Here is an 11,913-nt window from a genome sequence, read left to right on the forward strand (position 1 = left end):
ACAATTGTTAGATGGGAGAAGGAGCAGTTCCTTCCCATTAAATCCATTGAAGTTTGCAGTTTCCATCTGTTCTAAATTCAGAGTTGGAATAATCTTAGAAACAATATTACTGTGCTTCCAGATACCACCAGAGCACGTCTGGGGAGAACTGTTTTGGTGTGTAGCTCACCTCGATATACACAGTTCCAGAATTTTTGATCATTGTTTCTTTCCAGAGGAAAAGTTTAACTTGCATTCTCCTGCCCTTAAGCCAGGCTTCAAGATAGCTGTCCTTCAAGCAGAGGATAAGTTCTTTAAATTTGTCTGGCTGGTTTCAAATATTAGGGTTTGTTCAAAGTGCCGCTCAATTTGGATGCAACCCTATGCAAGTCTGCGCATGGACGTGTTTACTTTAAAATCCCATTTTTAAAACCTGGTTTTGATTCCCCCCCTCCCCAAAGTCTTGCTTGCACTTCAACAAACTGATTAATTGAGTTTCTTTAAATTAATCAGTTCCCGGATAGCCAAATGAAGTGCAGGCTGCCTGAATTGAAACTTTTGTTTGTTTAATTAAGAACCAGCTGCTTTGGCTCTAATGAACTCACAGCTGTCTGGCTGCTGTTGCACACTGAGCTTCCCTTGTCTATCTTAATGGGCCCGTGCGTTTTTGTTTCTTGTTTTTTGTTTGAAGAGAAAGCGTATTGCCAGTGGTTTGCTAATGTCCAAAGAATGTTAAGAATATACAAATCACCTTTAAGCAGGGCCATTCACGATCTATTTAGCTACTAAATGAATCCCAACCAATCAGCCATGAACGAGAGAATCCATTTTATTAACACAATTAACAAATTGGCAGGACTTCAAATACCAGAGGGAACATGAAAAACTGATTTTCTATCTTGGCAAAATAATTCCTTGTTCTTACTATAGAAAGTTGGTTGTCTGAACATTTCTGCATATATATATCTATAGTCCAATCGTGCCTTTTGGGATAAGGAATGTTACGCAGAGCAGAGAAAAGACACATGGCCCTCTACAAACACACCAGTGGTGGGTTGTTCCCGGTTCAGTCCGGTTCTTTAGAACTGGTAGTAAAAGCGCTGGGAGGCTCCGCCCACCCGCCATAATTTATGATCTGCACATGGGCAGAAGCTCTCCTGTTCGTGCGCTCCCGTTGCGAACCGGTAGTAAAGGTAAGTAGAACCCACCCCTGAAGCACACACAACAAGACACCAGTAAGAAGAATTTAATGTTTTAATTTTGTAAGTCACCCAGAGTCTCCTCATGGCGAGATGGGCAGCAAATAAATTTAATAAAATAAATATATTTTTAAAAAAAAGAACAGAACAAAAATATAAAAGTAGTTTGCACCGAAATTGTTCAGTATTCCTTTTCATACCTTTCTATATTGAAGAAGAGTTTTGCTCCATACATTCAGTGCCTTTAATTTTTCATTAATTCATCACCTCATGAAGATCTTACCACCATCCGATCCCAACTTTCTCAGTATTTCGCTTCTTGGCCCATTCACTCTTCCACGTATAATTTATTCACTTACTCACTTTCTGAAAAAGCACCACAAAACACTCTTTTCATACTGATGACTCACTTTTGTACTTCATGTAGTACTGAATTGTTCTGAACCCTGTGTCTTCCATTGTAGTTGTATTTCTTTTGTCTCTTGGCATATACTGTCCCAAAGGTGCTTTTTCAGGAGGCCACTGGACTTTCTTGTTTTTTCTTTGAAGACCTTTTGCTTCTCATCCCCACTAACCTGTAAGAGCTGAAGAAGCTTCTCAGAGGAGAAGCGAAACGTCTTCAAAAGAAAAAAACAAGAAAGTCCAGTTGCCTCCTGAAAAAGCACCTTTGGAACAACCATGACCTAGATGGCTGAGAATGTCTACAGACTTGGCATATACTGCTGTCACATATAGCAAAGTGGGCAGAATCATTTCTTTTATGTAAATGCCCACTGACCTTATAACAGAGTAACAGTTGGATAGGACCTTGGAGCAGGGGTGAAATCTACTTACCTTCCCTACCGGTTCGGAAGTGCAAGTTAAAACCAGGAAGTAACCAGGTGGGTGGGCGGAGCCTTGCGCTGCCGTCGCTACCAGTTCTCCGAACCACCCGCCGCCATCGCTACCAGTTCAGCCGAACCGGTCTGAACTGGTAGCATTTCACCCCTGCCTTGGAGGTCTTCTAGTCCTTGCTCAGACAGAAAATCCTATATCAGTGGTGGCTAACCTTTTTGCCGTCACGTGTCAAAAGCATGGGGAGCGTGGGGAGGTCGCCCACGTGCATGCCCACACCCATAATTCAATGTGCCCCGCGCATGCGCGTGCACCCCCCTATTCCCCTCTTTTAGTACGGGATGGCACGGTGGGCCCGATAGGCCCGTTTTTCACCTTCCCCAGGCTCCAGAGGCTTTCTAGGAGCCTGGGGAGGGCGAAAACAGCCTTCCCCACCCACCCAGAGGCCCTTCGGAGGCCGGAAACAGCCCATTTCCCAACTTCCGGTGGGATTGGAAGGCCCAAAAATCAGCTGGCCGGTGCACACATGCGCACTGGAGCTGAGCTACAGCAATGCTCGCGTGCCCACTGATATGGCTCCGTGTGCCACCTGTGGCACCCGTGCCATAAGTTCACCATCACAGCCCTATATCATTTTATTTATTTATTTTATTATTTATTTATTTATTTATTAAATTTTTATACCGCCCCCTCTCCCGAAGGACTCGGGGCGGTGAACAGCCAAAATTAAAAAATTGGTTGTCCAAATGGTTGTCCAATCTCTTCTTAAAAACTTCTAGTATTGGAGTACTCACAGCTCCTGGAGGCAAGTCGTTCCACGGGTTAATTGTTCTAACTGTCAAGAAATTTCTCCTTAGTTCTAAGTTGGATCTCTCCTTGATTAGTTTCCATTCACTGCCTTCAGGTGCTTTGGAGAATAGTTTACCCCCTCTTCTTCTCTTCTTTGTGGCAGCCCCTCAAATACTGGAACACTGCTGTCATGTCACCCCTGCTCCAGTGGTGGAATTCAAATTTTTTTACTACCGGTTCTGTGGGCATGGCTTGGTGAGCGTGGTGTGGCTTGGTGGGCGTGGCAGGGGAAGGATACTGCAAAATCTCCATTCCCTCCCCACTCTGAGGTCAGCCAGAGGTGTTATTTGCTGGTTCTCTGAACTACTCAAAATTTCCACTACCGGTTCTCCAGAACTTATCAGAACCTGCTGAATAGCACCTCTGCCCTGCTCCTTCTTTTCATGAAACTAGACATATCCAATTCCTGCAAATATTTTTCATATGTTTTAGCCTGCATCCCGACCAATCATCTTTGTTGGTCTTCCCTGCATTCTTTCTAGAATCTCAACATTTTTTAAAAAAATATCATAGTGACCAAAAAAATATGCTATCCACTGTCTCTCTGCCAGCATCTGCCAACATTTAAAAATGTTATTTTTCCATCTTTTCCCATGGCTCACCACTATGAGCTGCGGTGGCGCAGTGGTTAGAATGCAGAACTGTAGGCTAATTCTGCTGACTGCCAGCTGCCAGCAGTTTGATTCTCACTGGCTCAAGGTTGACTCAGCCTTCCATCCTTCTGAGGTTGGTAAAATGAGGACCCAGGCTGTTGGGGGGGCAATAGGCTGACTCTGTAAACCGCTTAGAGAGGGCTGTAAAGCACTGTGAAGCGGTATGTAAGTCTAAGTGCTATGGCTAGTGCTATCTTTAATAAATATTCTACATAGGTACATAAATTCATGTATTTAATATTTTTGTAATTTCAGTATAACTTGCAATGATTATTTCTCTGTTTCCTATTAAACAGAATTTCTTTGATCTGTTGATTTGAGTTTTTTAGTTGAAGGCATAAGATTATTGATCAATTTATTAAATTTCGATGCTGCCCATTTTAACCATCATTATAGTTTCTTATGAAATCCAGAACTCCAGCATGACACAATCACTTCCCCAGTGTTCTACTATTTCCACTTAGTCTAAGTCTTTGAAACACTCTTTTTCTTCTTCTTACTCCCCATTAGTGCAACTCTACACACTTTTGGTGCGTTTTGTAATGTAATCCTTTGATCCAAGCAACACGTTCGTGCTTGGTTCATTCTCTTGGCTGATTAGTTAATTTTCTTTCATGCTGGGTTTCTATTTTCTCTTCCTACACCCATTCTGCTTTTACTTTAGTGCATTTAATTGATTGTACTGAATTAAAAAGCCAATCTCAGATTTTGGTCTTTTTTTCACTCATTAATTTAGTGATAATTACTCCTTTGCATTCCAAATTGCTGGCTTCTATGCAGCATAATTGTCCCCCGATGAGCACATTGATATAGATCTCTGCCACCCCTCGTGGCTCTGGCCAATAAAAGGTTTCCCATAACATTTTCCAGGAGAGAAGATGTACAGGTAGTCCTCGACTTACAACCATTCATTTAGTGACTGTTCAAAATTTATTTAGAAATTTTTGGCTATTTTTCACACTTGCAACCATTGCAACATCCACATAGTCATGGGATCAAAATTTGGACGCTTGACAACTGGCTCATATTTATGACGGTTGCAGTTTTGCATGGTCCTATGATCCCCTTTTGTGACCTTCTGACAAGCAAAGTCGATGGGGAAGCCAGGTTCGCTTAACAACCATGTTACTAACTTAACAACTGCAGCGATTCACTTAACAACCATGGCAAGAAAAGTCGTAAAATGGGGACAAAATCCATTTAACAAATGTTTCTACTTAGCAAAACAGAAATTTTGGGCTCCATTTGTGGTCGTAAATTGAGGACCACCTGTGGTTTACATTACTACCTTAGTATGCCCATGTCATATGTGACATTACCTGCAGACTGTAAGAGCAGTACTGATAGGTTTTGACACGTTTTAGATCAAGTTTCACCTCAGGCATGTTCAAACTGTTCTATAGAAACTAGACTCTCCAATTCCCTATCTTGTATTCATCTTGTGTAAATCTTGTATTTATATAGGTAGTCCTTGACTTACGACTGCAATTGAGCCAACATTTCTGTTGCTAAGTGAGACATTTGTTAACTAAATTTGCCCCATTTTATGACCTTTATGGCCACGGTTGTTAAGTGAATCGCTTCAGTCGTTAAGTTAGTAACAGGGTGATTAAGTGAATCTGGCTTCCCCATTGACTTTGCTTGTCAGAAGGTGACAAAATGGGATCACATGACCTCAGGACACAGCAACTGTCATAAATATGAGTCAGTTGCCAAGCACCTGAATCTTGATCGCGTGACCATGGGGATGCCGTAAAGGTCGTAAATATGAAAAACAGTGTCGTTGTAACTTCAAACAGTCACTAAATGAACTGTTGTAAGCCGAGGACTATCCGTACTTCAGGCATCTTTGCTTGGCTCATATAACAAAAAGGGTGGGTTTAAATCGAGTTTTGGCCCAATCCAGCATGGCTGTTCTTAGATTCATTCCAGGCACAACATCTACCAATTGGTTTTAACTAAGCCCAAAATTTCCTGCTAAATGAGGAAAACTTGGTTGGGCCTTGAGATATATTGCTCTACATATCTCAAGGCTTATCCAAGTTCCTCAAATATTTTCTGCTTTCTTTTTAGCAGATTGCCTTCCACTTACTTTTCTCTTTCTGTTTTAAAATTGAGATATAAAATTTTCTTTAAAAATCTGCCCGCCAAGCACTATTGCTGGTGAAAATTAGCCAATAACTGAAGACTAGGAAAGATTTTTTTTAAGGCAGTAAGGTGCAGTAATTTGAAGCACAAGCTTTTTTTCAGAATCCTCCCGAAATAGATTTAGGAGCGAACTAAGCCACATTTAGAAGGACTCGGGGTGACATGATAGCAGTGTTTCAATACCTCAGGGGCTGCCACAAAGAAGAGGGATTCAAGCTATTCTCCAAAGCACCTGAGGGCAGGAATAAGAAGCTATGGGGGGAACCTAATCAAGAAGAGAAGCAACCTAGAACTAAAGAGAAATTTCCAGATAGTTAGAACAACATTGGAAGTTTTAAAGAAGAGATTGGATAACCATTTGTCTGAAGTGGTATATTTTCCTGCCTAAGCAGGGGGTTGGACTAGAAGACCTCCAAGGTCCCTTCCAACTCTGTTATTCTATAATTCTAGGTGTTCTTTGAACCATTCAAGTGCTCTGGATAAAACTCAGTCCTGCTGATATCTACTACCAGGCTCCTGCAGATAGTGGCTTTCTCAATGTGATTGTTGTCTGCAGGAGGTAAATCTTGGCGTGAGGTAGATAACTTCAGGTGAAGGATGACTGAACAGGATTTTGAAGTTATTCCTCCTTGGAGGTCAGTTCAGGGAAAAGTGAGGTGGAATTATATCAATTCTAGTCCAGTGTTAGAAGCAAGGAAGCCAAGATGACCCCTCTAACATGAATCAAAGAAACATGGATTTAGAAGGGCAAAAGAATGTATGGCAAAGAATAATTACTAAATGAAAGAGTTACGTTCTCGGAGAAGACCAAGCTACAATAGAAGTGAATGCTGGTAGTCCTTGACTTATGACCATAAATGAGCCCAAATGGTGGTAAGTTGAAGGTTACCTGTAGTTACCTATTTTTCGAAGTATAAGACACACCGGAGTATAAGTACCTTAGTTTTTGGGAAGGAAAATAAGAAAAAAGCTGATTGGCGGGTGGATCGCCCCCCCCGGAATACTCCCAATCAGCTGTTCCCAGAGGTGAATTTTAGCAACAGGTTCGTTGGTTGTGAGTTCTGTGCCTTGCTTCTTTTTTTTTCTGCCTCTGAAACTTCTGAAACTGTTTCAGAAAACTTTTTTTTCTGCCTCTGAAAGCCTCTGAAACAGAGCTTCAGAAAAAAAGCCCCTGAAGCTCAAGAGCAGTGGTTCTCAACCTTCCTAATGCCGCGACCCTTTAATATAGTTCCTCATGTTGTGGTGACCCCCAACCATAAAATTATTCCTAAGACCGTTGAAAATATGTGTTTTCTGATGGTCTTAGGCGACCCCTGTGAAAGGGTCGTTTGACCCCCAAAGGGGTCGCGACCCACAGGTTGAGAACCACTGCTCTAGAGGCTTTTTTCTGAAGCTCTGTTTGGAGGCTTTTTTTCAGAAGCTCTGTTTGGGGGCTTTTTTTCTGAAGTTTCATTTCTGATGTTTTTTTCAGCCTCTAAAACCTCCGTTTGAGAAGCTGGGCGGGGTATATTCCGAGTATAAGATGCACCCAGATTTTCACCCTCTTTTTTGGGGGGGAAAAGGTGCGTCTTATACTCCAAAAAATACGGTATGTCTTTTTTTGATCAACCTTTTGCTTACTCAACAGTTGGTATAGTGATTTTTGTTCTGAACAAATCTACCTTTTTTTTAAAAGCAAAGGTTCTTAGCATCCTTTGCTAAAGTCATCTTGAATTAATAACTTTTCTGGTAACACATCTCTGCACAAGAAATCTACCCATATGCAATCTCTCTTGGTTACCCGTTTCTTCCTTACACATATTCTTTGTGATTGTCAGTAAGGATATTGGCTTCTTCTGTGTATCTGCATTTTTCTTTATTAGAAATGTTTGCAGTTTTGGAAATTCTACCAATATTTAATTCATTCCATTAGTTTTTCTTGGCATGGCATCCTACTAATTCTTACTCTGAGTTTATTAAAATCTGGCATTTTTTTAAAAAAGTCTTAAGGTATGATCTTATTATACTTTCTTGTGAAATCCAGAATTCCAGCATTATATAGTCACTTCTTCAGTCTTCCTACTACTTCCATTTAGTGTCTGTGGAGATGCTCAGTCATCCAGGTCATGGTTGTCTCAAAGGTGTTTTTTCAAGAGGCAACTGGACTTCCTTTGTTTTTCCTTGGAAGACGTTTCGCTTCTCATCCAAGAAACTTCTTCTGTTTGGAACATCTTCAAGGAAAAACAAAGAAAGTCCAGTCACCTCTTGAAAAAGCACCTTTGGTACATCCACTTAATCTAGTAAGGCATCTCTGTGGTTAAAACTAAGTTAGGATAATTGATCCCCTTCTGTCTTCTACTTTAAGAATGAAAAAGGGGTAATGAAGACAAGTTATGAATGTCATAGGACAGTGATGGCTAACCTTTTTGCCATTGCGTGCCAGGAGGGGGGAGGAAGTTCGTGCGCATGCCCACACCCATAATTTGCATGCGCACGCAACCCCCGCTCCTGGCACATGATGGCCAGGTAGGCCCGTTTTTCTTTCTCACCTGGCTCCAGATCCTCTCTATGCATCTGGGGAGGGTGAAAACAGCCTTCCCACTCTCGGAGGCCCTCCGGAGGCCTGAAATGGCCCATTTCCCAACTTCCGGTGGGACAGGAAGTGATGTTTTTTGCTGTCCCCAGCCTCCAGAGCCTAGGACTCTAGGAGTCTCTGGAGGCTGGGGAAAGCAAAAAATATCACTTCCTGTCCCACGTTTCAGGCCTCTGGAGGACCTCCGAGGGAGTGGGGAAGACTGTTTTCGCCCTCCCCAGATGCATAGAGAGGATCTGGAGCCAGGTGAGAAAGAAAAACGGGCCTCCCCCCCCCAAGCCCTTCGGAGGCAGGAAACAGCCTGTTTCCCTACTTCTGGTGGGCCCAGAAGGCCTGAAAATCAGCTGGCCAACGTGCGCATGCGCACCAGAGCTGAGTTGGCGTGCCCACTGATATGGCTACGTGTGCCACAGGTTCGCCATCACAGTCATAGGAGGACATACTTGTTAGGATTTGTATCCCAATATATGTTGGGTTAATTAGAGTTTCCCATCATTCCAATAAAATAGAATATTGTAGCAGGGTTGAACTATGGAGTCCTTGATGCTCCCTGAGCTTGGAGATGTTTCATTACCCAGCTAGGTAACATAATCAGTGTGAGTGAGTGTGGGGTTTGCTTTCTGTTTATGTACAGCAGCTTGCATTGCTAGTTTTGGTAGGGATGTGGCTTTCTTCTTGGTAGCTCCTTAATTAGAGTACTGTTTTCTGCTTCATTGTAAATAGATAAACGGAAAGTGAGCCCTAATACTGATGATATTACTTAGTTGAGCTAAACAACTAAGCTCAGAGAGCACCAAGGACTCCACAGTTTCCCATCTTTGTTGCTTCATACCATTTTGAAAGATCTGTAGATTACTTTTAAGAAAGCCATCCTCACTCACCTTCTTGGTTGGGTAGTCGGTGGCGAAAGCAATAATGGTTTACAGATTGCTTTTAATTTCATCTTGCCCTTATTTTAAACAGATCGTCTCAACTGCATCATCCAGGTCACTCCCTTGGATTTCTGTGGAAATATGTTTATTCTTAAAAAGGCCATTTAATCCCATCTCGATTTTTATTGCTTGTGTTCATTTTGAACATGCTGTTCCTTTCACTTCTATTCCAGATAAGAGAAATGTCCCACCAGTTCTCAGTTTCACTAGCCCAGGGACGGGGAACTATGGTCCCTTTATACTTGTGGACTTCAACTCCCAGAATTCCTGAGCCAGCATGGGAGTTGAAGTCCACAAGTCATAAAGGGGCCATAATTCCTCACCTCTGTACTAATCAGTCCTAGTTTCTTAACCTTGCTCCTCCTGATTTTTACTGAATATTTTAAGAGGCCAAGTATTTGCACAATGAATGCGTAAACTCTCAAAAGTTTTTTTACTTCTAAATATCTTTAACTCCCGCTCTTTTTAAAAAGTTGAAATAGAAATTAGTTTTCTGGTCTTTATGTGCCACCTGCTGGTTACAGTTATTTACTGTTTTCCATATATTTTCATAGGAATGAAGAAACTCTGCCATCCTCTTGTTTATTTTCTCTTAATAAGTCACTCCTATCCTTGAGGAATTTTTGCTTGTTTGTTTCTTTTGCATTGGTGCGGTGACAAACATTTAATTGGGCAGTTTCTGAATTGTTGAAAATCTGGTTCCAGAAGAGCCAATATCTCAACAGAGTTAAATAAAAAATGTAGTCTGAACTGACTTGATTAGGATTTAAAGCTAGGACTTCTATATCTGTGACATTATTATACAAACCCCCCTTTCCCTTGATTTTAATTATACAGAAGATTAATATACAAAGGCACTTTTAGGTGGTCTGTGATACAAACTTTAGGAACTGTATCACACTTGACTATGCAGAGTACTGTTCTTTATATGGTATCTGTGTTTTAATAAAATACTATATGTAGATGTAATAAAATACTATATGTAGATGTATGAATCAAAAAATGCCATGGTGACACATTGCATTTTAGTATTCAGAGATTAGTAATGATGTTTTTTAAAGTAATGTAATTTTAGAAGTCTATACAGATAATCCTTGACTTACAACCGTTTGTTTAGTGATTGTTTGAAATTACAACATCACTGGAAAAAAAAATGACCTATGACCGGTTTTCATACTCGCAGCCATTGCAACATTCCAACAGTCATGTGATCAAAATTCAGGCACTTGGCAACTGGCATATGTTTATGATGGTTGCAGTGTCCTGAAGTCATGTGATCACCATTTCTAACCGTCCCAGCTGACTTCCAACATGTGGGAAGCCAAATTTGCTTGACGACTGCATGATTCACTTAACAACTGTGCCAAAAAGGTCATAAAATGAGGCACAACTCACTTGTCTATGGAGATTCTCAGTCATCCAAGTGTTGGTTGTCCCAAAGGTTTTTTTTCAATGGACAACTGCCTCATGTACATGTATACACTGTGTTATTTCCCTGTGTCATAATATATGTGGGTATATGCATAATTTTGTATTTATTTATTTATTTGTTTATTTAATCAGTCAGTCCTGTTAATGTAGTGTATGTTGGAGCTGGTGACCCTTTGAGAACTGTATGTAACGAAATTTCATTTTAATGTATGCCAATTAGTGTACATTCAAAGTGACAATAAAGTTTTTTCTAAAGTTCCAAAAAGTTCTCACTTAGCAACCAAACTTTTTGGCTGAATTGTGGTCGTAAGTCAAGGACCACCTGTACTATGCAGATATTTTTTTTAAGAACACCGTATCATGAATAAAATAGAAGTAGATTAAATCCAGATACTCTACAGCAGGGCTGTCAAACTCACGGGCTGCGGGCCGGATGCGTCACACACTGGCCATGGCCGTGCCTGGTTTAGTGAAGGGGAAAAAAAGTCCCAATATATCATGTGACGCTGCCGTGACACCACGAGTTTGACATCCCTGGTCTAGAGTAAACAGACAACTGACAGTAAAAAAATAATGGTGCTTAAAAACATCCCCTATGAGGAAAAGCCAGAACATTTGGGATTCTTACAGGTTGAAAGGTGACAGAGGAATTACATAATCAAGGTGTTTAAAATCATAGATGACTTGGAGAAAACTGTCGCTTTGTGAGTGAGATGAACTGTCTCTAAATTTGGTAAATAAATAAATAAGATGCACAAGGAAGATGTTTTTTCTCTGTTAGAAGATCCAAGATCAGGGATTATTCAACATTAAAAGAAGGGAATTATTCATGCAGCACACAATTGACCCGTGGAAGCCATAACCGTAAGCTTCATAGTGAGGACTTCTGACTTGGATGGCAAAAAGGAAGATGGGATAAACTCACGGTGTTCAGCTCCGCCAAAGGCTATTGATCATAAAGATTCAGAGTGACTCTGGGTTGGGGGCAGAATGCCTTTTAATGCCGGGCAACAAGAATGGAAAAAGGGTGGGTTTCCATCTTCATTTGGGACCTCAAGTAGCCCTCGACGTACGACCACAATTGAGTCCAAAATTTCCATTGCTAAGCGAGACAGTTCTTAAGTCGGTTTTGCCCCATTTTACGAACTTCCTTGCCACAGTGGTTAAGTGAATCACCGCAGTTGATAAGTTCATAACACGGTTGTTAAGTGAATCTGGCTTTTTAGAAGGTCACCAAAGGGGATCACATGACCCAGGGACACTCCTGTCAGGGTTCCAAGTAACATACCTGTAGCAAACAAAACTCTTGAGGCAGG

The 11,913-nt window shown here is 41.2% G+C and overlaps 1 protein-coding gene across 2 annotated transcripts in view; it reads left to right on the top strand.

Annotated features, from left to right (window-relative positions):
• The window catches only part of TAF4 (TATA-box binding protein associated factor 4), an 89,875-nt gene that overhangs the window by 75,175 nt on the left and 2,787 nt on the right, over nucleotides 1-11,913 (top strand). The window lies entirely within an intron of this gene.

This window comes from Pantherophis guttatus, chromosome 3 (assembly GCF_059756535.1).
Source record: "Pantherophis guttatus breed Tessera chromosome 3, ASM5975653v1, whole genome shotgun sequence".
NCBI classification, from domain to species: Eukaryota; Metazoa; Chordata; class Lepidosauria; order Squamata; family Colubridae; genus Pantherophis; species Pantherophis guttatus.